The 27,788-nt window shown below is 37.0% G+C and overlaps 1 long non-coding RNA gene across 1 annotated transcript in view; it reads right to left on the bottom strand.

Moving 5' to 3' along the window:
• The window catches only part of LOC136792087 (uncharacterized), a 54,365-nt gene that overhangs the window by 7,624 nt on the left and 18,953 nt on the right, over window positions 1–27,788 (bottom strand). The window lies entirely within an intron of this gene.

Raw genomic sequence — 27,788 nt, 5'->3', positions numbered from 1 at the left:
AGGAGACACAAATCAATCTGTAAACACTCACGTCTTAGGTTTAGTTGAAATTCTAGAAATAAGTTTTCCGCATAATAGGAACCTCAAACAAGTCACATCTCAGCTTAAAAGTGTTCCTTTTATGAATCTCAAGAGTCTTCAGCAGAAACCCAATAATATCACAGAAGTTTATGTTACTTATCACATATTGGAACATTAGAATTTTGAAAGTTAAAAAAGTTACTTCCCAGTACTTGAGGTCATTTACAAGACCATCATTTCAGAAAGCTGAGTTCTCTCAATTCTGAGTGCTCTTTTCCAATATTAAAGCAGCTGCTAATGTTCATAGTAGAAAGGCAAGAACATAACACTGAATAAATCTTCAGGTATCTACAAAATTAAACTCAAATCTCTGTGCCCAAATTCAAGGCTGCCACAATTTTAAAAAATTATTTTATTCAAGTATAGTTGATTTACATTGTTGTGTTAATTCCTGCTGTACAGCAAAGTGATTCAGTTATATATATATATTTTTTTCATCTTCTTTTCCATTATAGTTTATCACAGGTACTGAATATATTTTCCTATACCATACAGTTGGACCTTGTCGTTTATCTATTCTATGTGTAATAGTTTGCATCTGCTAATTTAAAACTCCTAATTCATCCCTTCCCCATCCCTTCCCCCCTTGGTAATCACAGGTCTGTTCTCTATGTCTGTGAGACTATTTCTATTTTGTAGATAGGTTCATATGTGTCATATTTTAGATTCCATATATAAGTGATATCATATGGTATTTGTCTTTCTCTTTCTGACTTACTTCATTTAGTATGATAATCTCTAGGTCCATCCATGTTGCTGCAAAGGACATTATTTCATTCTTTTTTATGGCTGAGTAGTATTCCATTGTATATAATGTACCACATCCTCTTTATCCATTCATCTGTTGATGGACATTTAGGTTGTTTTCATGTCTTGGCTATTGTGAATATTGCTGCTATGAACATAGGGGTGCATGTGTCTTTTCGACTTATAGTTTTGTTTGGGTATATGCCTAGGATTGGGATTGCTGGATCATATGGCAACTCTTTGAGGAAACTCCATACTGTTTTCCATAGTGAAGGCTATGCTCCAATTTTGACCTCTCACCTAGGGGAGTCAGCATCAGACATCCCAGGTTCAAATCCCAACCCCATTTATTTTTAGCTGTACAACCTTGGACAAGTTGCCTGACCTCCAGGTCTCCTTCTTGCCCCCTGCTTGTATTTTTCCCATTAGCCTCTCTCATTTCCAATCATGCCAGTACATACCTAATTCTTTACCTTTGCTCCTGCTTACCCAGAGTGCTTCCTCCCCTGCTCTACCTGACTGTCATTCTTAAAGCACCAGCTAAAGCTACTCCATAGTCCTTGCTTACTCCCAATTTTCTTTAAACTATCTCTAAACATTTATTACATATTTACCATAAATCTAGCTCTCTGATGTCCTCTCATCAGATTCTACTTATCTTGATTCCTACCAGCCTGTGTTTCATGTGTGTATGCACCATCTCTCCAGTTAATTCATGGGCTCCACTCATTTCTTTTAATCACTCACAGCACCTAGCAGAGTATACAGCACATAGTAAATATCAGTAAATATCTCAGTAAATATCTCATTGTTCTGTATTATGTTCAGCTTATGTATCCAAGTTATTTATGAATGTATTTTAACTACCCCTCCCCCCCACTCCCAGCTCCCAGCTTTCAAAAAACAAGAATATTCTATTTTTGGATATCTAGCATAGTACCTTGGAAATAGCAAAGACTTCAAAAAAATTGTGGAATGAAGATTTGCTCTCATTATTAGCACCTTTAAAGACAGACTAAGGAGACCAAGGAAAATGAGAAAAGCTGACTAGTGAGTGGTACCTTGTCTACTTTAAACTGTGTTCAAATTCACTTATTATGACTCAGTAGAGATAGCAGCAGTTCCTCTGTTGAGGAGAATGGAGAGGAAGGAACTAAGGGGACTGCGCAAAGGCTTCAAAGAAAGGTGGTGAGAAATCCTAGCACAGGCTCCTGGTTTCATGATTTTGAGTCCCCTAAAAGGAAAAGAAAGTAGACTACTCAGGGACTTCCCTGGTGGTCCTGTGGGTAAGACTCCGTGCTCCCAATGCAGGGGGCCTGGGTTCGATCCCTGGTCAAGGAAAGAGATCCCGCATGCATGCCGCAACTAAGAGCCTGCAAGCCACAACTAAGAGTCCACAAGCTGCAACTAAGAAGTCCACGTGCCACAACTAAGACCTGGTGCAGCCAAAATAAATAAATATTTTTTCTAAAAAGTAGACTCCTCAATTGCGAAAAATCTCTAATGAGAACAGAATTGTAAATAGTTTAAGGTAAATCATCACATTTAAATGACACTTTGCTAATAATAATTTTCCCACCAATAGGACCAAGCCTATTGTATTTTATCTTACAATTTAAAAATATTATTTTTATACTTATGTTTCTCGTATGTATTAATTGATTTCTGGAATTTTCCATTATGTCCAAGTGGCTCTAAGAGGTCTAAAAGAATCATGATCCCCATCTTTAAATATAATTAGTTAATTGCCAAGTGAGCTGAAATATGAATTTTCTAGGCATTGTGTTGTCCTATGAATGGCAAATTCAAGTAGAAAGAAGTATTTAGAAGGATGTCCTCAAGCATGATTTTTTTTTAATGTTTCCAAATTCTATATGGGGGAAAAATTACCACAGTTAGCCCTAGTCTAGCACTATTTTAGCAAATACTCCTAGCCATCTATGATGCTAATATTTAAATACTAGCCATGGCTCTAGTCACAGAGTTGATAGCCAGCTTTAAGCATAAGCAGTGTGGAAAGGCCAGGGTACACATCTATAAAATTGGCATCATGGCTGGCTTGTGAGTGCTCCAGCCTCTCAGCCCATTCCTCTTTTTTTTTTTTTTTAAACATCTTTATTGGAGTATAACTGTTTTACAATGGTGTGTTAGTTTCTGCTTTACAACAAAGTGAATCAGTTATACATATACATATGTTCCCATATCTCCATTCCTCTTTATTTCCCCCAACTTTATGATATTTTTTCCTCCTTCCATCTAGTGTATTCTTGCTCTCTTTACTCTTCTTCCATCCATCAGAAACTGCTCTTGGAAAAACATTTTTTTATACCCTAGTATGAACTTGAATCAAAATGCCCCCTGCCCCAGAGACATTTATATTTCATTCTTTTTTCTCATTATAGAAGAAAAAGTTATCCCATATGAAATTAATTTCATCCCATCTTACCAGAGATGAGATGGTGGTATTTTCTTCACACTAAGTAAGTAAATATGCATGTTAAGGCTTCAGAAGAAAATAGGTATCATTTCAAACACCTTTTGCTATGAAAATATGTATCTCAATCCTCTTCCTCAATGAAATCCTTCTAGAAAGCTTTAATCTGCTGAGGTCTCTCAGCACACAAAGATTCAGATAGATTCTGAAAGAACAGACTACTTTTAATAAAAATGGAAAGTGTAATCCCTGGATCTCGTCTCCTATTTCTCTGGGTCAGTGAAGCTCCCAAGTATCAAGTGCTTTGCTGAAACACTATTACCAGCAGGAAAAGTTAAGAAACCTTCTCAGGTCATTAAAACTTTTAGGAGGCCTGGAGGCATTTTTCACCTCATCTCTGAGACTACACTAAAGTCTCCTTTCTTAAATGCAGTCCTCAAAATGCAAAGAAAATGTCAAATATATAAAATTCCCTTCTCAGCATATCACTGGACTATTAGGTCTCATAGACTGTCTGGATGTTTCACTTTTCAATGTGATGATCACTGCTTCATAGAAAATACATAATTAGGTTTCATACCCTCTTGGCAAGAGAATGTAAGGGAGACTTTGAAAAAAAAAAACAACAGATTGGTTTTCCCTTAGTTTATTTTGGTTTATTTTTTAGTCGACGTCAAGATCAAACTATACCTGGAAAGAAAAAAGTTAGGTATATTAAATGTTTGCCGACCCTTCAAGTACAAGAAATTTATGAATAAGCCTGGTTTAGAGCCAAATGAATTCAGTGTTGTGAACATCAGTTTAAGCCACTGCAATTTTATAATTTCATCACTTTGCACAAGGATTCATCACGCCTCTCTAGCCTTAATCACAAGTTTAACTGTGAAAAGAAAAATATAAATCCAGAGGCTGAGGGTTAATAATGTAAGACAGCATGTAACAAAACATTTCTGTAGCAACACGCAAACATCTGTGTTGTCTTGAATGTACACACACACACACACACACACACACACACAATGTATAAACAGCCTTACATAAAGTCACAATGATGAGACTTTTGTAAACAAAAAGGAACGTGAAAAAATGCATTCTCTGTCTAAGTACCTGAAGAGCATATAAGACATTAAACAAACCTGGCTTTCCTCCCTGCACATTTTACAGATGCAGGTGCTGTTTCAGTGCAAATCCTTTAAAAAGCCAGTTCAGAGTAAGGATCTCTGTATCTTAATGATAAGAGTATAAATAATCTCTCAGAAAACAATACAGTGCACTCAAATCTGTCAAGCTTACGGCACACAGAGTTGTGCAGATGTGATTACCTTTCAGTTTCTCCATTAAGAAATGCCTGGAGGTGTACTGGCTTATAATTTCAGCCTGGAAAATGGTGCCATCTACTTCTAATAGAGGAATATAGTTTCTACAGGAATATAGTTTCTATATAGAGGAAAAAGATTTTCAACACTTAAGAGTCTGATGAGGTGGTGGTGTTTTTTCCAGTTAGTTTCACAGTAACTTACATTCAAAAGCATAGCATGTTTAAAGTGAAATATTATATAATATTACTAAAAGCTTTATATATATAATTCTATTTCTATAGAATTCTGTAATTCTAATTGTCTATTATGGAAACTAAAGGCCTTATTAAATTAATTGGACCAATACAATATAGTTTCTTATTCTTACCATCTGACCTAAGTCATTATTTAAATGTGTAGTTTCCTAGAGCCATTTCATATCACTGCTATAGAGAGGAATGTGGTTTCGAGTTTAGAAAGTGTCCTGACAAAATGCATACGAAGAATGAACTCAGATTTAAAAGTAAATTTATTTACAACATAGAAGTCATATAAATTACTTAAGAATAGTCATCCTCATAATCAGAGTAGACTATTTTGTATTTTAGTGCACATGTGAGTGGTAGCAGAAGATTTTCTTCTACAGCAAAAATACTTCCCTTACGTCTCGTGCACTCATTCATTTATATTCATTCAACTTACCATTTATTGAACCCCATAATTTTGCTAGGTGTCTACTAGAGAAAAAGTGACATAAAAATCACAATATAATTTGATGAGTTTGATAATAGCAAAATGTGTGGAGATGTTATGGAGAAAAGAGAAAATGATTTAACCTGCCCAGGTTGGGAATAGAGAGAATAGAGAAAAAACATCAGAGGGGCTATTTAAGATGGATTATGAAAGATGAGTAAGCATTTTCCAGTTAGAAAAGAAAAAGAAAGTATTATAGGTATAGCCAACAGCAATATGCAAAGACCAAAACACAGGGAACTCTGGAAAGAGCAATATTGTGAATGTGAATACATTGACTGCAAGGGCAAAAGATAAGGTTGGAAAGATAGTTGATACCAGATTGGGGAGACCTTTGTATACCATGATAAGGAGTTTTCTCTTTATCCATTGGGGGAACAGGAAACTGTCAGGAACTTGTTTATAGATGAATAATGATAAGATCTTTATTTGAATGTCATGGACTGGACCCCACTGATATTGCAGTAGAAGGACTGGGTCATTGTGATGATCTGACTGAATAGCAGGAGAACCATAAACAAAGCAGGAGGAAAACGTAGACTGTGAATCTGGAGGCAAGTGATAAGGCTGAAATAATAAGAGACTATACAACATTTGGTAACTTCATAGAGAATATTAATAAAAGTTCAAATGAAAGGTGATTTTGGGTTTCTAAAAGGAATAGGAAGATGAATATGCTATTAATTGAGACGGAAAGTAGAAGAGATTATTGAGTGTGATATAAAATTCTGCCTATAATTTGTAACCTATAGTGTTTATGGTATTTCTGAAAGGACTTTGAGGCACTTGGATAAACCAGTCCACAGGAAGGGATCACATATTTACTGAATTTAATTATTTTCTGGCAGGCAAGCTGAGCTAATGGAGAGCCTGGCTGATAAAGAGTCAACAGGTGGTGAAGGATATCCAGTCCTGAATGAATGCTACCAACAGGTAAGGTGAAAGCCCTAAAGACATACTTTACCATCTTTGCAATGCTCACACACACAAAAAAGCTTTACACAAACTTTTACAGTGCCTGCATTTATAATAAGCCCAAACCGGAAACTATCCAAATGTCCTTCAAGTGATTTATAAACAAATAAACTGTGGTACATCCATACAATGCATACTATTAATAGCAATAAAAAGGAATGAGATTCTGATATATGTAACAGTATGGATGATTCTCAAATTCTTTGAGTGAAGTGAAACAAGCCAAATTCAAAGGGCTAAATATAATAGCTCTACTTAAATGAGATTAAATGGTCAGCCAGAGGGAGTTTTTGGCAGTGATGGAACTGTTCTTTGATTGTGGTTGTTACATAACTTTATGCATTTGTAAATTATATCTCCATAAAAAATATGGAAAATAAAGTTTTAAATTTAAAAAATTACCATACCTTTACCCCAAAGCATCTATTATAAGTATGTTGGAAAATTTTGTTTCATAGAAAAAGGGTTTCCCCATGCTATTAAAAAAAACAAAATAAAACATTTTATTAATGTAATATTGAAGTCTTCTCTGTTTGATGACTATAAATTATTTAATGATATCTGCAGACTTCCACTTCTTTTATATTAAGAGTACCTTAAATCTTTAAACTAAGATTTACTGAGTAATAGCATTTCCTGAAAATATGCTGTTTTCTTCAACTCATGTCCATTCCATTAATATCAAAGGAAAGTGTTCTACATGAATGGGATGAGCATGTGGCAAGCATAGAAATGTTTTCTAGAGGCTGTAGAGGGCGATTACCATTTTGAAGTTTCAGAAATGAAACTGATTTTTTAATATTAATTTTTAAGTACTTTTAGAAATTAAAAGGTACAAAAATAACACAAAAGATGTATGTGTGTATCACTGAGTTTGCCCAAATGCTTACATCTTTCATAAAGAGTAGAATCATAGGGCTTCCCTGGTGGCGCAGTGGTTGAGAGTCCGCCTGCCGATGCAGGGGACACGGGTTCGTGCCCCGGTCCAGGAGGATCCCACATGCCGCGGAGCGGCTGGGCCCGTGAGCCATGGCCGCTGAGCCTGAGCGTCCGGAGCCTGTGCTCCGCAACGGGAGAAGCCACAACAGTGAGGCCCACGTACCACAAAATAAATAAATAAAGAGTAGAATCATAATAATCAGGAAAATTATATTGGTGAAATACTATTATCAAGTGTAAAGACCTCATTCTAATTTTGTCAGCTGATAAGTAATATCCTTTTTCTCTTCCAAAATAATCCAGGAAGACATTTATTTAATTGTCATATTTTCTTAGTCTACTTTAATCTGGACCATTCTTTCTTTTTCTTTCATGACCTTGATATGTTTAAGGGGTACTGACCAATTATTTTGTAGAATGTCCTTCAGTTTGCATTTGTCTACTATTTTCTCATTATTGAACTGAGTTTATACATTTTTTTTGTAAAAATAGGGAAGTGATGTATCTCCTTCTCAGTGTGTATCATATTAGGAGACACATGATGTCAATTTATTTATCACTGGTAGTGTCTTCCATGGTACTTCACAATAAAGTTACAACTTTCCCATTGTATCTTATGGGAAGATAATTTGAGACTATGTAAATATCCTGTCTCTCATTACTAATTTTAGCATCCATTGATGATTCTTGTCTAAAAACATCCTTTAGTGGTATTTCTATTTCTATCATTCCTTCTACATTTGGATTAAACTATAACAAAGTGTTTTCTCTTCCTTCTCCATTTATTTATCCATCTATTTATTAAATTACTTATGTATACTAGTAAGTCTCATCAATTCATATTTTATTGTGTGGATTACAATCCATTACTAACATTATTTTGCTGTTCATATTGCCATAGATTTGGCCATTGAGAGTCACTTCAAGATGGCTCCTGTGTCTTTTTGATACATTTCTATCATTTTTCCAAACATTTCTTTAACTTCTGACACTACACTTTGTTCTAGTCTCATCATGCAATTTCTAGGCTCCAGCCTCAGCACCAGGCACTTTCCAAGGAGTTCGTTTCTTTTATTGGAAACAAATATTTAGAAACCAAGATGTCGTTGAGAGGTGTGCTTATTTGTGCTGGTGTGTCATTGCTTCTACATCCTTTCAGGGTCAGAGCTAAGAAATATATACTGATGTGCAAGAACCATTAGTTCATACAGATTCCTCCAATTCTAATTTACTGACGATGGACAAGCACTTACAGCTAGGCCATATTATCCTCCTGTTGAACATAAACAATCTCACATAATATCAACAGTAGAAAAGGTTACTCTGAGACCATGAGATTTTGCGTATGATTTTTTCATGCATTTGAAAATTTTTTGTATAGTCAAATGTATCAAGTTTTGTTTTTTTTTTTCATATTGCCTCTGATTTTACAACTTTTGGACCAAGTCAGGGTACCTGACAGCTTGACCAAAACTATGAGGTAGAGAAGGAGCAGGTTCCCAAATGAAAACCCCCACTTCCTTAGATTTTCACTCAATTCAGCGCCAACAAATGTCCAGATCCTATGGTAGGTTCTTTCTAACATTTTCTGAGACACCCCATGGTTCCCCATAGTGTGCATTCTCCCTTAATGCAAAAAATAAACCAAACTTGTCAATTATAGGAATGTTCCTCGTGGTCTCTGGCTGAAGGGCTTTGACAGCAACAAGATTTATTTTAACCTTCCACCTCTCCTTAACTCTAACTCCTTTCTCGGACAGAGACATATCTGGCTCTCATTATGCACAATATATTTGTTTATTCACGTAACTAGAATACACACAAAAGAATTGCTTACATATACCCCTGTGAAAAACAATTCTACTAACTGGGGTTCAATATTTGTGTACAGTTCTTTTTATCTTTAGCCTTAGAGTATAGTTGTCAAAATACTTTTGTTCAAAGTTACTTAGGTTAATTCTTTTCTTCCTCTTTCTCTCCTTCACTGTGGTTATGCTATTTACTGTAATATATTTAGGGTCATTTGTTTCTGTTTGTTTTCCAAGTTGGGTTCCTTATATCCATATTAATTTTAATAATTTATTTGTGAGTATATGAAGCATTCATATGTTTCTAAAGGTCAGAACTGAAGCAAAAATGATATTCAGAGAAGTCTTACCCCCATCCCTTCTATGCTGTTTTAATTGTCCCTTCCTTCTATGCCACTTTCACCTACTTTCTATAAGGTCTATATCAGTAGTTTTTGTTGTATGTCTTCAGTGTTTCTTCTCCCTAAAATGAATAAACGTGTATATATGTACCTTTTCTTATTTCCCTTTCTTTCTTTCATGAATGATAGCCTACTAATTTGTAGAGATCCCAACTGCATAATATATCCTGGGAAGTTTCTTTTTTTTAATTTGATAATACATCCTGCAAATTGCTACATAGTAGTTTTTTAAAAATTAATAATTAATAAATTAATAAAATTAATTAATTTATTTTTGTCTGTGTTGGGTCTTCTTTTCTGTGTGAGAGCTTTCTCCAGTTGTGGCAAGCGGGGGCCACTCTTCATCGTGGTGCGCAGGCATCTCACTATCCTGGCCTCTCTTGTTGAGGAGCACAGGCTCCAGATGCGCAGGCTCAGTAACTGTGGCTCACGGGCCCAGTTGCTCCGCGGCATGTGAGATCTTCCCAGACCAAGGCTCGAACCTGTGTCCCCTGCATCGACAGGCGGACTCTCAACTACTGCACCACCAGGGAAGCCCTCTCTCTTTTTTTTTAAAGATACATTATACTCCACTGTGCCGATGTATCATAATTCATTTAACCAATTTCTTATGTTTCCATAGTCTGCAATTCCAAATAATGCTAAATAACTTTGTGCATATGTATCTTTATATTACTGGATGTATATCTTCAAGGAAAAGTCCTGTAAGTGGCATTATTAAGTCTAAAGTTAAATGAATATATACTTTTGTTAGATGTTGACAAATTCCCCTCCTATAGAGTTGTGTTCATTTGCATTCCCACCAGCAATATATGTGAGTGCTGGTTGATTCACAACCTTGCCAACAGAATCTGGTCATACTTTTAATTTTCACCAGTTAGGAAAGGTTATAAATGGTATCACAGTATAATTTTAAGTTTTCTAATTATGTCTGAAGTTGCATGGATGCCTTTTTATGTTTCTGTTTTGTCCTGTTTTATTGTTTTTCAAATAAGTTTACTGAGGTATAATTGAGATAGAAAAAACTGCACATATTTAATGTATACAATTTGATGAGTTTAGATATATGCATATGCACGAAACCATCACCACAATTAAGGTAATAGCCATATTCATCATCTCCAGAAATTTCTCTGTGTCCCTTTGGGTTTTTTGGTTCTGTTTTGTTTTGTGTTCTGTGGTAAGAACACTTAATAAAAGATCTACTCTCTTAACAAATTTTAAAGTGCACATTACGTATTGTTGACCGGTATGTGCTATGTTGAATAGCAGATCTCTAGAACTAATTAATCTTGCATAACTGAAAGTTTATACCCACTGAACAACAACTGCCCATTTCTCTCTCCCCTGGTCCCTGGTAAGCACTGTTTTATTCTCTGCTTCTATGAGTTTGACTTTTTTAGGTACCCCATATAAGTAGATTATACAGTATTTATCCTACTGTGACTCACTTATTTCACTTATTTCACTTGAATCTCATCCAGGTTCATTGCTACAATCAATAGCAATAATAATAATAATAACAATAATAATAATTTTAAAATAAGCAAAGAACTTGAATAGACATTTCTCCAAAAAAGCCATATAAATGAATATATATATGTGAAAAGATACTCAATATTACTAATCATTAGGGACATGCAAATCAAAACCACAATGAGATACCATCTCACAGCAGTTATCGAAACAATAAAAGGTAAATGTTGGCAAAGATGTGAAGAAATTGGAAACGTTTTTATGTTTAACAGCTATTTTTATTGTGAATTATCTGTTTATATCTTCTTGCTAATCTCTACTACATTTCTTTCCTCTTCTAATTTTAAAAGTTTATTATGAATTAGGGCTATGAACCCTTTATATATGATATTCCTTGAAAATATTTTCTCCAAATTTATCAAATGTCTTTGATTTTGCTTATGATTTTTTTATGCATTTGAAAAATTTTGTATAGTCAAATTTATCAAGATGGTTTTTTTTTCTTATTGCCTCTAATTTTACAATTGTTGGACCCCTAGTAGCTACTCTGTTGGACAGAAGTGAGGGTACCTGACAGCCTGACCAAAATTATGATGTAGAGAAGGAGCAGGTACCCAAATGAAAATATATTAGGCAAAGAGAAGCAGCAAATATCTATTACAGAAAAATCTCAGACTGTAGAGCTCCAGCTCCTCTCTTCCTTTCCTAATCCACACCTGTTCTGGTCCCCTGTGCTTATTTCATTTTTCACAAGTGAAGATTTCTAAGACCAACCTCCCATTTGTGCCAAATGGCAGCATAGTATTTACACAGCTGTGCAAAAAGATTCATCAGTCCCTAGAGCAAAAGTTCAATGGGGAACAAAACCAACCCAGAATTTATGTTGATGGTTTTATTACTTGAAGTGCTACAAAAACAAACAGCCAGTGAAACCAGCACTTTGGTTCTTTTTCACTACCCATGAACTGAACATCTTCTCAATTCTGAGTCACCCAGGCCCCATTTTCTTGTCCTTTGCACACTTTTATGATCTCAAAATTGCCTCCAGGGGAGAAAATGGCACAACATCAATTTGATATCTGAAAGTTGACGGAGATACTAGACTTATAATGGCTAATGCATTCAGAAAAGTGAAATACTGTGTGTGTGAATACCCTGACCTTTCAAGATTTAGACTTGTTAGCATTTATTTTCTCTCTTCATCTCTAGATAGTAAGGTCATAAACAAAAAATGAGGAATTAGTGTTCAATAAAGCAAAGAGATAAGAAGACATTTAATAGAAAATTCAAAGCTTATAATCAACAATATTCCCATTACAGTAAATGGAAGTAGAAATTACTCCCTTGGTGATTTCATCCAGTCTAATTACTTGAAATACCATCTAGATTAGCACTGTACCTCAGAACTTTCTTCTATGGTGGGAATATTCTATATGTGTACTACCTAATACAGTTTGCTTTTTTTTTCTTGCATCTTTTAAAATCTCATAAAAAGAAAAATTAGGCTGCAGTATATGAATTTTTAGTACAAAATTTGGATAAGATGATATTTTTCTTTGTTCATATATTTTTTCATTTTGTCACAACTTAAATACCAAAATTATTCATGAAAGTCCAATATTCTTTGTTTAATCAAATGGAATTTTGTATCACTTTTATTCTGTTTTTTCACCATTGATACCAATCAACATATGTCTCTATTTGCATTCAAAAAAAAGAAAGGAGCTCAGGAATAAAATGAATTAAATAAATACAATTTTTCAAAAGAAAGGAAAACTAACAATTATTAAGTACCTATTCCATGCCTGATATGTGTGCGTATGTGTATGTTTGTGTATATATTCTATAACTCTTCTAATAATCCCATGAGGTAAATACATTTATCTCTACTATATAGATTACACTATTGATGTGCAGTAATAATAACTAGCTTCTCAAAAGTCAGAGAGAAAATAAGCATCAAAACTAGCACTCTAACCCAATTTCTCTGATTCCAAAATGATGCATCTAATTTGAAAGAGTGGAGAGTTTCTTTTTAAGTTTTATTGGTAATTATTTTGTCTCAGAGACAAATGATAGTGTCAGACAGTATATTTACATTATCATTTTAAGGGAGGATAATGTAATTCTGTATTCATTAGTAACTACCAACAGCTAAATTATGCTAGTTCCCAACTGTATTACACATTTACAAGTGCTGCATGCCACCTCCCACCCCTGTGATTTCAGTATGGCTTTAGTGGACAATTTCATGCACAGTGTCTGTGTCTCACCTCAAACACAAGCTGCAACATCTCTGATTTTTCTGGTTCAGGGGGAAGCTGGGAACACAACTTAAATTGTACATAAGCATAGCCCAGAATTATGGGTAATTACCCCAAGGTCAACTCTGGACTAAGGGTAGTGTGAGTCAGAGGAATCAGACTGACCCCACATAGATTAAGCTCCATTTGCCCATGGAGGTAACTAACCCTTTTTAGCTTTTCTCCTTGCCCTGCTTCATTCTCCTCACTCTCTCATTTCTGCTTCCCAGGATCTTCTCCCAAATAGGTCACTTGCATCCAAATCCTTATTTCAGTCTATGACTTCAAGGAGATGCAAACTAAGACATAAATGATGTTACAGATTTTATAATAAGAAATATCAAATCGGGCAAAACATTAAGCCCCTTACGTAGCAATCTTAGGACTTTGTGGGTCAGTAAGATAAAGCACATACCCTCTTATGTGACAAACCTAGGGAAGATGATCCATTCAAAAGCAAACACTGACACTTTACCATTGTAAATAATATTTTGGACAAGAGGATTTTGGATTTAACACAAAAGCAAAGGCACCAAAAGCAAACATAAACAAGTGTGATTACGTCATACTAAAAAGCTTCTGCACAGCCAAGGAAACCATCAACAAAATGGCAACCTATTGAATGGGAGAAAATATTTGCAAATCATATATCTGATAAGGAGTTAATATCCAAAATATATAAAGAACTCATACAACTCAATAGCAAAATAAAATCTGATTTTATTTTGGGCAGAGGACCTGAAGAGACATTTTTCCAAAGATGACATACAGAGGGCCAACAGGTACATGAAAAGATGTTCAATATCACTAATCATTAAGGAAATAAAAACTATGAGATATCACCTCACATCTTTTGGAATGGCTATTATCAAAAAGACAAGAGATAAATGTTGGTGAAGATGTAGAGAAAAGGGAACATTTGTGCACTGTTGGTGGGAATATAAATTGATGCAGCCACTGTGGAAAAAGTATAGTGGTTCCTCAAAAAATTTGAAGTATAACTACATATTATCCAGTAATTCCACTTCTGGGTATATATCCAAAGAGAATGAAATCACTATCTTGAAAAGATATCTGCACCTCCATGGTCATTGCAGCATTGTTCACAATAGCCAAGACATGTTTTCAGAAAACAAGTGAAGTGTCCATCAGTGGATGAGTGGATAAAGAAAACATGATATATACATATATACCATGGAATATTTTTCAGCCATAAAAAAGAATAAAATTCTGCCATTTGTGACACATCATTGGACCTTATGCATAATGGAGGGTACTGTGCTAAATGAAATAAATCAAACAGAAAAATACAAATACTGTATACTCACTTTTGTGTGGAATAAAAAAAAAAAACCAAACTCGTAGACACAGAGCACAGATTGGTGGTTGCAGAGGTGGTGGGTAAGAGGTGGACAAAATGGGTGAAGTTTGTCAAAAGGTACCATCTAGTTATAAGATGAATAAGTTCTGGGCACGTAACGTACAGCATGATGACTATAATCAACAGTGCTGTTTTGTATATTTGAAAGTTGCTAAGAGAGTAGATCTTAAAAGTTCTGGTCCCAAGAAAAAAATGTTTGTAACTATGTGAGGTTATGGATGTCAACTGAACTTACTGTAGTAATCACTTTGCAATATATACACATATCAAATAGTTATGCTGTACACCTCAAACTATAACAATGCTATATAGCAATTAGATTTCAATAAAACTGGATGGGAGGGAAGCAAACACTCTCTCTCATCTGGTCATAATTGGAGACAGCTGTTGTCAGTATAATACATTCAACAGGTTTGGGTGGATCCTTGAGACCTGAGTCAACATCCTGAATCTACCAGAACAGACGTCTTTGGCGAGAAAACCCCAGCTGTCATGGTGTAAGAGAAATCACCATCATCATATTTATATACAGCTAGATCCCTCCCAGAGGGGGCTTTCCATTCTTTCTGGTCTCAAATCCCAACTTTTCCAAAACTAGTTGTGTGATAGAAAACATGTGCTTTCACTCTCTGAGCCTGTTTCCTCACCTAAATAGTATTGAAAATAACTGAAGCCCCTTAATTTTGTTATGAGGATGAAATGATACACTTCAACCAGATACTTCTGATTTACCTTATACTTCCACTCCTTTTCAAGTCTTTATTGCTTCCATCTCCTGTCTGATCCCTTAATATTTTATTGCCCCAGGTTTCAGTTTTTTCTCTTCTTCTCTTATTACTCCCTTGGTGATTTCGTCCAGTCTAATTACTTGAGATACCATCTAGATTAACACTGTACATTAGAACTTTCTTCTATGGTGGAAATATTCTATATGTGCACCACCTAATACAACAACCACTAACCACATGAGACTGCTGAGCACTTTACATGCGCTAGTACATGTGGCAAGTGGACTATTGTATTGCAGATCTATATAATGACTCCCAATTTATTACTCCAGATCACATATCTGTCTGTCTACTTGTGATTTCCAATTGGAGATAGCAATTATACATCTCTGCATGTATAATTCTGCATGTCGAAAGCCAAGCTGATCTCCCTGCACTCTATCTGAAGTGACAGAAGTCCACCTAAAGGGAGACATCCCTTAATCTTTCTGTTCTCTCATACCCCAAATTAGACCTAGGCTTTGACCAATTTGCACCACATTCTCTGATATCACAAGGGATAGAGTCGTCATCATTTTCCAATAAAACTACTATGATGATCATCTCCAACTAGTTCTCCTCCCTTCAATCCCTCTCCCTGCCTGCAACTCTTTTTTTTTTTTTTTTTTTTTTTTTTTTTTGTGGTACGTGGGCCTCTCACTGTTGTGGCCTCTTGCGTTGCGGAGCGCAGGCTCCGGACGCGCAGGCTCAGCGGCCATGGCTCACGGGCCCAGCCGCTCCACGGCATGTGGGATCCTCCCGGACCGGGGCACGAACCCGTGTCCCCTGCATCGGCAGGCGGACTCTCAACCACTGCGCCACCAGGGAAGCCCTGCAGCTCTTCTTAACTAGGTATCCAAAGCTATCCTGTTTCAGTATGTCAGATCATGTCACTCCTTTGTTTAATACTGTTTAGTGACTCCCAGTTTCAGAGTAAAAGCCAAATTATTTGCAATGACTTTCAATTCCTGCATGGTCTCTGATCTTCACTATTACAAGCCAGTGCACTCATTACGCCCCAGCCCTGCTGTCTTCCACTGTTTCTTGACATAATAGGACACACCGTTCTTACTACATTACCTATAGTTGCTCTTTCAGCCTGAAATTATCCTACCCCAGATATCCACTTGAATGATGCCTTCAACTCCTTCCAGGTTTTGCTTAAACGTCTCATTTTTAATGAAACCCAACTAACCATCCTATTCATACTTCAAATTATCCTCTCAGTTCTGACAATCCTGACCCCCCCTTACCATGCTCTCTCTCTATATATATTTTTTTCACCTGGTACTTATCACTTACACTAGTCAAGGTTGGTAGAAAACAAATGGTATGCTCAAATGGGGTGTGAGGGTATTGAAGGTGCTATTGGGCAAATAAATGGGAAATTAACTACAAATGTTGAAACACATCAGGGTGAGAAACAGCAGAATTCTAGTGCCAGTCTTGGCTAAAACAGCGAGGAAGGGAGAAGCAGTTTGCTGGAACCTTGAGAAACCTGTAGGAGAAGGCATCTTACAGAAGTTGAGCCTGTTGCCAGATAAGCCCAGCCATTATCAACACTTTGTCCAGCAGGAGGAGAGAACAACACTCATTTTCCTCCCAGGCTCTGATCTCCTTTTGTTGCCTCTCATCGGTTAAACTTAATTGGAGGCCCAAAGGCAAAAGAACCCATTGATTCATCTGTAAAAGTCAGACTTCCAGAGCTCTGAGCAGGAAGAGGAAAAGATAAAATAAATCTAGAGAAGCAAGGAGATAATATCCATCACACTGACTTCTAATGTACTGTATACTTTACTTATGTGCCATGGTTATTTTTTGCTTGTTTATCATCTGTATTCACCCCTAAAAAGTAAACTACACAAGGGCAGGAATCATTGCTTTGTCCACTAATACATCCCAAGCACATAGAACAATGTCAGGCTCATAGCAGGTACTCAATAAATTCTTTTGAATGCTTAAACATAAATTTTCTGAAATACAGTAAAAGCTTAAAATGCTGGTTTTCTTTCCTTCTATCCACTGTCTAAAACCTCAGCCTCCAAACATCCCTGCCTAATTTTACAGTTGGTTATGGAAACATATAAAGTTTACCTCTGTAGTAACTCCTACATCCATCTCCTCTTTTCCATTCCTGCTGCTCCTTTCATTATTCCAGGCCCTCAGGACATCATCTCTTTGGCATAATAGCTTCCTAACTGGACTCCCTACCACTAGCCCTTCAATTCCTCTTAATTAATCTGTCTGTATTTCAATGCAAAAGAAAAAAAATCACAAAGGAAAAGCATCACAATTAAACTGTTTTAAAAGTGTTGAATTCATGATAGATATAACTGAAAATTTTTAAATACAAAAAAACCACACTGGACAAAAATAAATAAATAAATAAATAACTTTAAAAATGCACTAGGAAGAATAAATATCAACTATGACTTACAAAGAGCTAATATCTACATGATATGGAAAATCCATATGGATTCTAAGCCAGAAAGAGCTCAATACACAAAATTTGAGGTGATACCAAGCAGGACGCTGTGGGGCTCCTGGGTACAAAAGCCTTCCTGTGTCCCCCATTTCTCGATACAGCCTCCATGACCTTTTCTGAAGGGTGCACAGGCCCTTCTTCATCTCTGTCTCACCTGAGTGGAGTTGAGCCTCCTTCATACTGCCTTGTTGCTAATGACTGACAGGTCCCAGAATTTCCCAGACTTCCATGCCCTTGCACAAGCTCTTCCCTATGTCTTTAATTCCTTCCGCTTTCACATAACTAGTTAAAATCAACACATTTTCCAGACTTAGTAACAGCATCACTTCCTTTATACATTTTAAAAAAAAAAAAAAAAAAAAGAAAGAAACCATTCTGACCCTTTAGGAATTTACCATTGTCATTCTCTCACTGTACCCAGCTGCTATAGCAACTGTTACCCACTTGTTTTATTTCATGTCTATCGTCACTAAAATGTAAATTTCTTTAGGCAAGGGATTATCTCTATGCTGTGCTTTTAAAAGAAGGAAAAAATGATATATGTTAAATTACTCATTTCAGTGATTTTATCATAGAAACACTTGGAAACTCTCTAAATAAGCATCAAATAATAGAGAAAGTCTTAAGATGTATCTACCAAAAGAATATAACCACTAATATGATGACTTATGAAAATCATTCAACATGGAAAATATACATAACATCAATTTTAGCATATGAAGACACAATTCTATCTACATTTTTATTAACACTATATAGTATTTGTATAACACAGTGTCTATAAAGAAAAATGAAAATTTAAGACATTTTCTATAATTGAGTGGTGATATTTCAGATAACTTCCTTCTTTGTTCTTTATGTCTTGGTTGTTATTTTATGCTATTTACATGATAAATAAAGAGAAGAAAATATGCTGATAAAAGCACAACGAGAAAACATACTTCATGGGGATGGAGCAGGGAGTGTGGGAATTGCAAAATGTTTTTGTCATAATGATACAATCTTCTTTATATGGCAGTTCTGAAAATATTTGTCAGGCCCCTAAAAGTCAGTGAACCCAGGAAAACTATTTACTGCTCTCCAAAGCTGCACATTCAATGGTAGATTGACTTGTCAACATCCAAAAATCCATAATGCCTTGGAATCACCTCCCCACATATATATAAGGCCAGGAAAAGAAAAAAATCAATTCTGAAAGTTCTGATGTAAACCGCATCCAATCCAGAGCATACTTGGGTATCTGCTTCATATTGATAAGTTACTCCTTTAAAAATATCCTTCGTTCCTTCATTACCGTCCAAAGAGATTAACACAGGAAACATTTTTGAGGTGCTGAGCGGGAAGATATTGACTGAGTCAGGCTGGCCCTGGGTCTGTGCCTCATGTTTTTGCTGCGGCAGCCATCCCAGCTTCTGCCCAGGCTATAAGCACAAACAGAGCTGGGAAAATTATATCTTTGGCAGCCATCTCATGGGTGAAATCCAATATACTGTCTAGAGAGGATAGGAAGCCAAATTTTACTCTGTGCCACTGACTTGTCACTGCTTCTCACCATATCATTTAGAGAATTAAAGCTCTCTACTGTACCAATGTACAGCATTTGTTCAGCAAATATTTGTCAAGAATCCACTGTGTGCAAGGCCTTATGTTGAGCACTGATTATTCAATTTAGTTGAAATGAAAGGGTATGAGTCAATGATTGCCGAATATCACGTACATTGCCAAACTACCTCTTGATATGCAGGCAGAGAGCCTTTCCTGGAATATCAGAGCTGGAGCACTGTCATAAAAGCTACTCTCTGCCCTAAGATAAATCCATTCTGGCCAAATGATGATCTGGCTCATTGCTTTTCACTCAGACTGTGCTCTGCAGAATTCAGGGAACCACAAGCAAGTGGGATTCTAAGTCCACCTCCACTTTCACCTGACTTATAAAATGTGCTTCCTTCCATTTGAACAGGTTTACAACTAAACACACAAACACACCTAGATATCTAGGTTATTTTTAAAAAATATCTCAATATCTCTCAAAAATATAGGTCCATCTTTTCTACCAGAAATTTCTTCTTACATTTAATTTCAGGGAATTTTTTATAGCTCACCCAAATCTTCATGGTATAACTTAAATATATTTGTTCTTCTTATGCCTTCAATCAATAGTATTGGTCATCACAATTCTTACTGTAAAAGCTGTTTATACCCTTAAATGCAGCTAGCTTTGAAGTTTCCCATTAGCCTATTCTTGTCCAGAACAAATACTTACAAATTCCAGGTTGGGTCTAATTTTCCACCTTTTAGTTCTCTCTGGGCTCACTCTGCTTTAGCTTCTCCTCATACTCAACATGGTAGAGTAAAACTCATCAGATTGAGAGTCAGGAAACCCAGATTCTTGGTCCAGTGGTTGGGACTCCGCACTCCCACTGCAGAGGGCATGGGTTCTATCCCTGGTTGGGAACTAAGATCCCGCATGCCACGGAGCTCAGCCAAAAAAAAAAAAAAAAAAAAAAAAAAAAAACCCAAAACAAAAAAGCAAAACAAAAAACCAGCCAGGTTCTGACAGGCGTTTTGATACAATTTTTTTTTTTTTTTTTTTTTTTTTTTTTTTTTTTGCGTTACGCGGGCCTGTCACTGTTGTGGCCTCTCCCATTTCGGAGCACAGGCTCCGGACGCGCAGGCCCAGTGAACATGGCTCACAGGCCCAGCCGCTTCGCGGCATGTGGGAGCCTCCCGGACTGGGGCACGAACCCGTGTCCCCTGAATCAGCAGGCGGACTCTCAACCACTGCGCCACCAGGGAAGCCCTTCATACAAATTTGATGTGAGGTATTTGGCAATTTAAAATGTCAGCTTTTGGTAGTGTATATATATATGTCCATGACACTCTCTCACTGTCCCAGCTTACCCTTCCCCCTCCCCATGTCCTCAAGTCCATTCTCTAGTAGGTCTCCGTCTTTATTCCCGTCCTGACCCTAGGTTCTTCATAACCATGTTTTTTTTTTTTAAGATTCCATATATATAAATAAATAAATAAAATAAAGGGCATAGAGTTGTAAATAAATAAATAAAATGTCAGCTTTTCCACCCTGTTAAGTAAAAGTGGAACAGAGCAAGATTCCTGAAATTCCTTTAACTCAAGCTTCTGATTAGGTGTGAATATCAGAGAGGCTATGCACTTACCCATAGACAGTAGATACTAAGAACAATAATTTAGCCATTTCCTAATTAATACCAAATTCCATTAGTAAAATCCAATACCTCTATAATCAAATAAGACTTCAGATTTATTATCCTTGAAAGAGAGAGCTAAAGTTGACTTTAGTTCACATTTCAGACTATATGACTTATTGCAATTCCTTCTCTAAAAGCAGTTTGAGAAAGCTACAAAACCACCGGGGAACTAGGGTAGTACTTAGTACATTATAGATACTCAAAAATATCTGTTCTGGGGCTTCCTGGTGGCGCAGTGTTTGAGAGTCCACCTGCTGATGCAGGGGACATGGGTTCGTGCCCCGGTCCAGGAAGATCCCACATGCCGCGGAGCGGCTGGGTCCGTGAGCCATGGCCGCTGGGCCTGCGCATCCCGAGCCTGTGCTCCGCAACCGGAGAGGCCACAACAGAGAGAGGCCCGCGTACAGAAAAAAAAAAAATCTATTTTGTGAATGATGAACCTAGAAGAGGGACAGAGACAGGGAGTGAAGGCAAAAAATGAAAAAAAGGTTATGAGGAAGCTGATATACAGATATCTCTGTTCACTGACGTATCTCAATGAGTAAGATGGGGCCTTACTGAATGAATAAGAAAAGAAAGAAAAAGCTAAAGGATTTAACTGTAAAGTTCTAGACTTTTCCAATTTTGTTAATAGTAGGCCCTGCTTCTACTAATCCTTTTCATGCTCCAGAACTAGAGCCACAAAAGTTCCAAATAAATAGACTTCTATATAAAGCAAAAAAAAAAAAAAAAAAAAAACTATATGATCTACACAACTTACAGAGACAAATACATACTGCCTAGATTAGGGCCCCACTTTAGACTGCCAGATAACTAAACGAAAATAGATATTCAGAAGTTTGAAAGGGTATGACACCAAATTGTCTCCTCAAAATAGTACAATACAAAACAATACCACTAATACAGATAGGTGTAAGAAATCATCACAGAGCAATGCTTTTGCATAAAAGATCTGGTTTTAATTGAGTACAAGGTAAACCAAACTTTTCAGTTGCCAAAATAAAAAAGTGACTTATTTCCAGCTTTTAAACATGAGGCAAGGTTTACAAATTCTTTGAAATAAGTTTATTCCCTCGTTGAGGTTGTCAAAAATAATTTATACAAAACTCCCAGGGATAAATGTCTACTGCCGTAAGAAATATATATATATATATATATGTATACACACACACATACACACATACATATATATACACATATACATACACATACACATATATATATACTGAACCTCAGGCCCACAGCAGTGAAAGCACTGAGTCCTAACTACTGTACCACCAGGGAACTCCCTGCCATAAGAAATTATAGTTCTTGGGCTTCCCTGGTGGCGCAGTGGTTGAGAATCCGCCTGCTGATGCAAGGGACACGGGTTTGTGCCCCGGTCCGGGAAGATCCCACATGCCGCTGAGCGGCTGGGCCCGTGAGCCATGGCCGCTGAGCCTGTGCGTCCAGAGCCTGTGCTCCGCAATGGGAGAGGCCACAACAGTGAGAGGCCCGCGTACTACAGAAAAAAAAAAAAAATAAAAAAATAAAAAAATAAAGAAATTATAGTTCTTTTCATTTCTTGGCTTCAGTCGGAATGGCAAAAATATTTAGTGCAGTTTAAAGGGTTAAAAGTGTGTATTTGTTTGGAACAAACATATCATGAGATTTGTCTTTGTAAATATCAAACTGGGATTATTTTGAGGATACTTCATATTCTTCTGGCCTCTTACAGCCCTATGGTCAGGTAAACACAAGTGCAGAGCAGAACAGGCATTTACTAACTGGTAATTACAGAATTGCTACAGGGCTCAGATAGGATCCCATGATATCAGATAGCTTAATTTTTACATGAGTTCCACTACATGTTGAAAAATGTTATGGCAAGGACAATACAAAGAGCTGTGTAATCCTGGAAAGTGGAAACAAAACTTTTCACGAGTATACTGGTTTGGCCAGGAGGCATCTTGAATAGCATTTTTTAAGAACAACATTCCTTTTCCATAGCCTAGAGTACTTTCTGTTTACCTTTTCCAATGACATTAAAGTAGGTCTGCCTAAATGACTGTGGTGGCACGGAGCACGGGTGCACTGCCCTCCATGTGTGGGACCTCTAAGTCATCATTATTGGGCCATGCTTTGATAGGCACGACTAGTCTCACGTCCATATGTCTGGTGCATGGCTGGCTACATCATGGCCAGCACTCCTAGCATGACAGCCTGCTTGAGTTATCCTGGTGGCTACACAGGACCTATAGATTCTTTTCACTCCCTTGCTACTGTTTAGCACAACATCTGCATAAAAACATGCTAGGGAAAAGCATAAGAATAGAAGGGGAATATAATGGAAAAGACAAGAAAATAGGTTATAAGCCTATATAGAAATACAACTACCACCAAGACTTACGTGACCTTGTCAAAACAGAAGGCGGACTTTGTGCACTTACCAAAGGTACAAACTGGCCTTAGACCACGTTGGTCACGTTTCAGTGAAGATGCGAAAGGAGAATTTGGAAGACCAACATCAATCCCTCAAAAGCACAATATTTTCTAATTAGGATTACAAAATCAAGACATCCAGCAGCTACAGAGCTTCCCTTTGTTATTTCTTTCAAAGTTTTCCAGGATGATCATGAGGTTTAGAAGACCTTTATAGAACTATGTAGAAACCCTCTGACACTCCCTTCTGCACACACTGGCTGGAAGGCATCGAAGACCCACATATACTCCCCACCTGCCCATATACCCTCTTACCTATCTGCTATGCCAACCACTACTTAGTTAAACAGAAATTCCCATCCACCTACATGTAGAAAATGCAGCCAAGGGAATTCCCTGGCTGTCCAGTGGTTAGACTCCACACTTCCACTGCAGGGGTCATGGAATTAAGATCCTGCATTCTGCACAGCACAGCCCCCAAAACAAAACAAAAAACCAAAAAAACAAAAACCAAAAAAACAAAAAAAAAACCACGCTAGCAAAAACTGCAGCCAAGCTCTAGCAAAGCAATATTCAGTATATAGGCACTAGGGCCAGAATGCCTGGGTTTGAATCCCAGCTCTGACACTTGCTAGGCAATGTAGCCTTGAATAAATCATTTGAATTTCTTTAAGTTTCAGTTTCCTCTTATATACAAGCTTCCTTACAGGGTTCAGTAGAGTATTCTGGATGCAGTAGATTCCTAAGCATTCACTATTGCTGTCATTAACGAAAGGTTCTCACTGTATGCAGACATTATTTTCCAAAGACTTTAAAAAGTAATTAAACCAAAGCTGAGAAGGACTCAGATATAAACTGCTTCACCTTTATTGTAAAGTGAGACTAAATATAATTTGGTATTTTAAAAAATTGTATCCATTTAGAGCTAGGATAAAAAATAGAAAAATAACAGAGGACGTTAAGGGCAGGGAAAAAGTGATTTTTCCTGCACTAGGGAAAAAATGTGAATCAGAAGCTGAGTTCATGTCACTCAGTGATAACAACGTCAGGCTGTCTTAGGCCTGAATTATCTAGAACACTGAAGACATTTGAAAGCAAAAATATCTTCATATTCACCTTAAAGAGATGTTCTGAGAACACAACAGTATATGATGTTTATCTGAACGAACAATGCTTTAAAAACTCATAGTAGAAATATTATGAAAGCCATTCTTCACTGGTGTAGACACACACACACACACACACACATACACTCACACACAAAACCTAAAGCAAGTGATGATTTCAGAAGGGAAGATACATAAATTTGCCAGGTCACTGAAGAGACCCTGCTGGTTTTCTGTAGTTTATCATTTGCAAGTAATTCTGGATGATAATTCCTTCCATTCTTTGAGCCACATGGAAGCATCACTTTGGCATTAACACTATGCAAATGTAATCTCAGCTGGGTGTGCCACACTAATTGCCACAGTTGTAGGCTTTTGGTGTCTTATACAAAATGATTATTGCTTTGCTTGCTTCCATAATTATATGTTTTCCATAATTTCAGAGTTTACTGAGTCAAATTGTAATAAAAACAAACCTAGTGCATTCATCCTTCAAGAAAAACAGAATGAGTGAGAACAAAGGGCTCAGAAGATTTCTATGGATCCCTGAGGTGGTAACCAGAGAATCCAAAGCAAAATCGTTTTGCCTTTCAGTAAATGACTAACCTGGTGCAGTGATTCTGACTCTGTTGTCCTGGAAATTTAATGAAGCTTTCCAGGTTACCTATCTCCTCTCAGTGCTTGCTTGTGGATATACATTGGCCACAGTGTTCTCTGGTTGGAGGAACAGTGGCAGATGAGAAGAATAACAATACCAGGAAGTATATCAGTAAGAATCAATAAACAATCTGGGAACAGCTTTAGGTTATTTGAGGCTATGAAATCATTTGATTATAATACTTCAAACTCCTGGTTGAGACTCATAATGTTAGAACTCTAGTTAATCTTTAAAAATAAAAAAATGTATAATAGAAAATTAAATTCTATGCTGAGCCAAATCAATGAGACACCCTGCTATATATATATATATATATATATATATATATATATGCTAACTAGTGTACATGTTTAGCTGCAGAAGCTATAATATTTTGTTAGAGGGCTGAGTGTTTGCCATAGTCAGTATATTCGGTGACCCTACAATATATTCATTTTATAAATATATTCTGAGCACATTATTCCCCTTTAATAAGTGATTATTTCTTGGATCACTGTCACTTGTTATTCTTCTCATAAAAACCTTTGGAGGGTAGTGGATAAATTTCTTTTATTTACTACCCACTATGTGAAAAAGCTATCGTTACTGTAATTTCAGACAGGCAGTATTTGTAGGTCATTTGCCAGCTGTTGATGTTTCCTATTGCTGGCTCTGGCAGATGTTCGGGCTCCCTCAGCTCAATTAGTACCATCCCAAATCCACATCCTCACTGCCTCAATGTGATTTCCAAGAGATGACAGGATCCAAACCGACCAAATGTGCAGTCCTTACCACAACCAGGGCTTCTGTTCTAAATACTCACCTTCCCCCTATCCACCTAAGCCGACAAGCAGAGAATTTAAAGAGCCCTGAGGCTTGACCCAGAGATAGTCAAGCAGCCTTCCTTACTTCCTTCCACTGTATCCCCACCCCACCCCCAAGGCCTCACCTTGGCTGAGGTTAACCCTCCATTAAGCCCTGCCTGGCAAAAGACATACTCAGACCTTTAATGACTACTACCACTGAAAGAGAGGACCAAAATTATAAGCAAGCAGGCTTTTTTCATCTTCTCCCAAAGGCTCAGCTCTCTACAATGGTGGCCCTAAGCATATATCTTTCCTGGAACCCTTTCTGCTGATGTAATTTGTAGGTGACTCAGTTCCTCTGCTTTACTATACTGACTTTTCTTTAATCACTCAGATAGTACAGGCATTAAGATTTGAATCCCTGAAGATGCCATGCTTATTCTCCTTGTTTCCTTCCCACTGGGGTCTCACCCTACAGTCTCTGGTGCAACTATTCAACTTTGCCCCTGTAGCACAAAAGCAGTCATAGACAATAAATACATAAACAGATGCATAGAGATGTGTTTCAATAAAACGTTATTGAAAAAACAACAACAGGGAGTGGTCAGGATTTGGTTTGCAGACCATAGTATGTCAAGCCCTGGTATGGAGGGAAGACTCACACAATTACAAGACAGCAAAGTTATGGCTACAATGCAGGTGTACACAACTCTCAGTGAGCACTAAGGGAAAAGATACCTCATTTAGCTCCTGTCATTAGTTATTTGTGCCATCGGTTAGCATTTCCTACAAGGTGGCAGAAAGAATGAGAAGTTTAAAGGGAGCAAAGAAATCTAAAATTAATGGATAGATGGATTCCGTAAGAGTGTCAATTCTCTGAGCTTCCTCTGCTTCGTAGCATCCTTGGTTTCAAAAACTTAGGCTGAAAAACATCTTTATCATCATGTCATTTCATTCATCTGGAAACCTATAATCTTCAGAAAGATTGAAGACATATATCATTAAGGTTCTATTTGCCATAATTTCCAAAATCCAGTCTACTCCTGGTGGATCAAGACAACAAAGTCTTGAGAGCTACCTGTAATAGAGCATTTTGACATATTGCAAACCTGAGTTTTGGCTATAGTTGGATTTAACTTAGGAATCAAAATATGTTCTGGAAGAAATGTGGTAAGGCTAGTATACAGTATAAAAACATTTTTTTGAAGATGCTTACATGCAAAACCTTTTATTTTTTTAAGTGAGCATCTTCAGCTCATTAAAATGAATATCTCAGAGAGAATAAGATTTGGAACACAATTCACAATGGTAAGTACGATTGCTGACTGCTTTGGGCTTTAAATAATTATACTGGAAAATAGTTTGTCCCAGCAGCTGTCAGAATTGTCTGAAGTGTGGGCATACAAGACTTTTGCATAATGCTGTGTACATACAACGCAGATGCTCCATCCTACTCCCAAGCTGCACGCGCTCCCAGCCCTCCAGTTCCGAGCCTAAGGAGCACAGGAACAACAATCAAGACTGTCTCAACTGCAATGAAAACAATATATGGTATTCTTCCCTTATTATGTATTTTCCTGTACTCTCCAGATAAAACTGCGGCTTCTCCCACAAAGACAGAGCCAATGCCTATTACCTAGAGGAGGTCTGTCCAGTCTCAGGGAGAAACTGGACATTTGCTTTCCTTCTCTCTCCTTCCATCCCTCTCTCAGAGGCCTGGACAATTTATTGCTAGTTAATGCC

The sequence above is a fragment of the Kogia breviceps genome, chromosome 11, assembly GCF_026419965.1.
Source record: "Kogia breviceps isolate mKogBre1 chromosome 11, mKogBre1 haplotype 1, whole genome shotgun sequence".
Classification (NCBI taxonomy): Eukaryota; Metazoa; Chordata; class Mammalia; order Artiodactyla; family Physeteridae; genus Kogia; species Kogia breviceps.
Note: the sequence above shows the minus strand (reverse complement) of the source record. Positions and strands in the feature narration are given on the sequence as shown.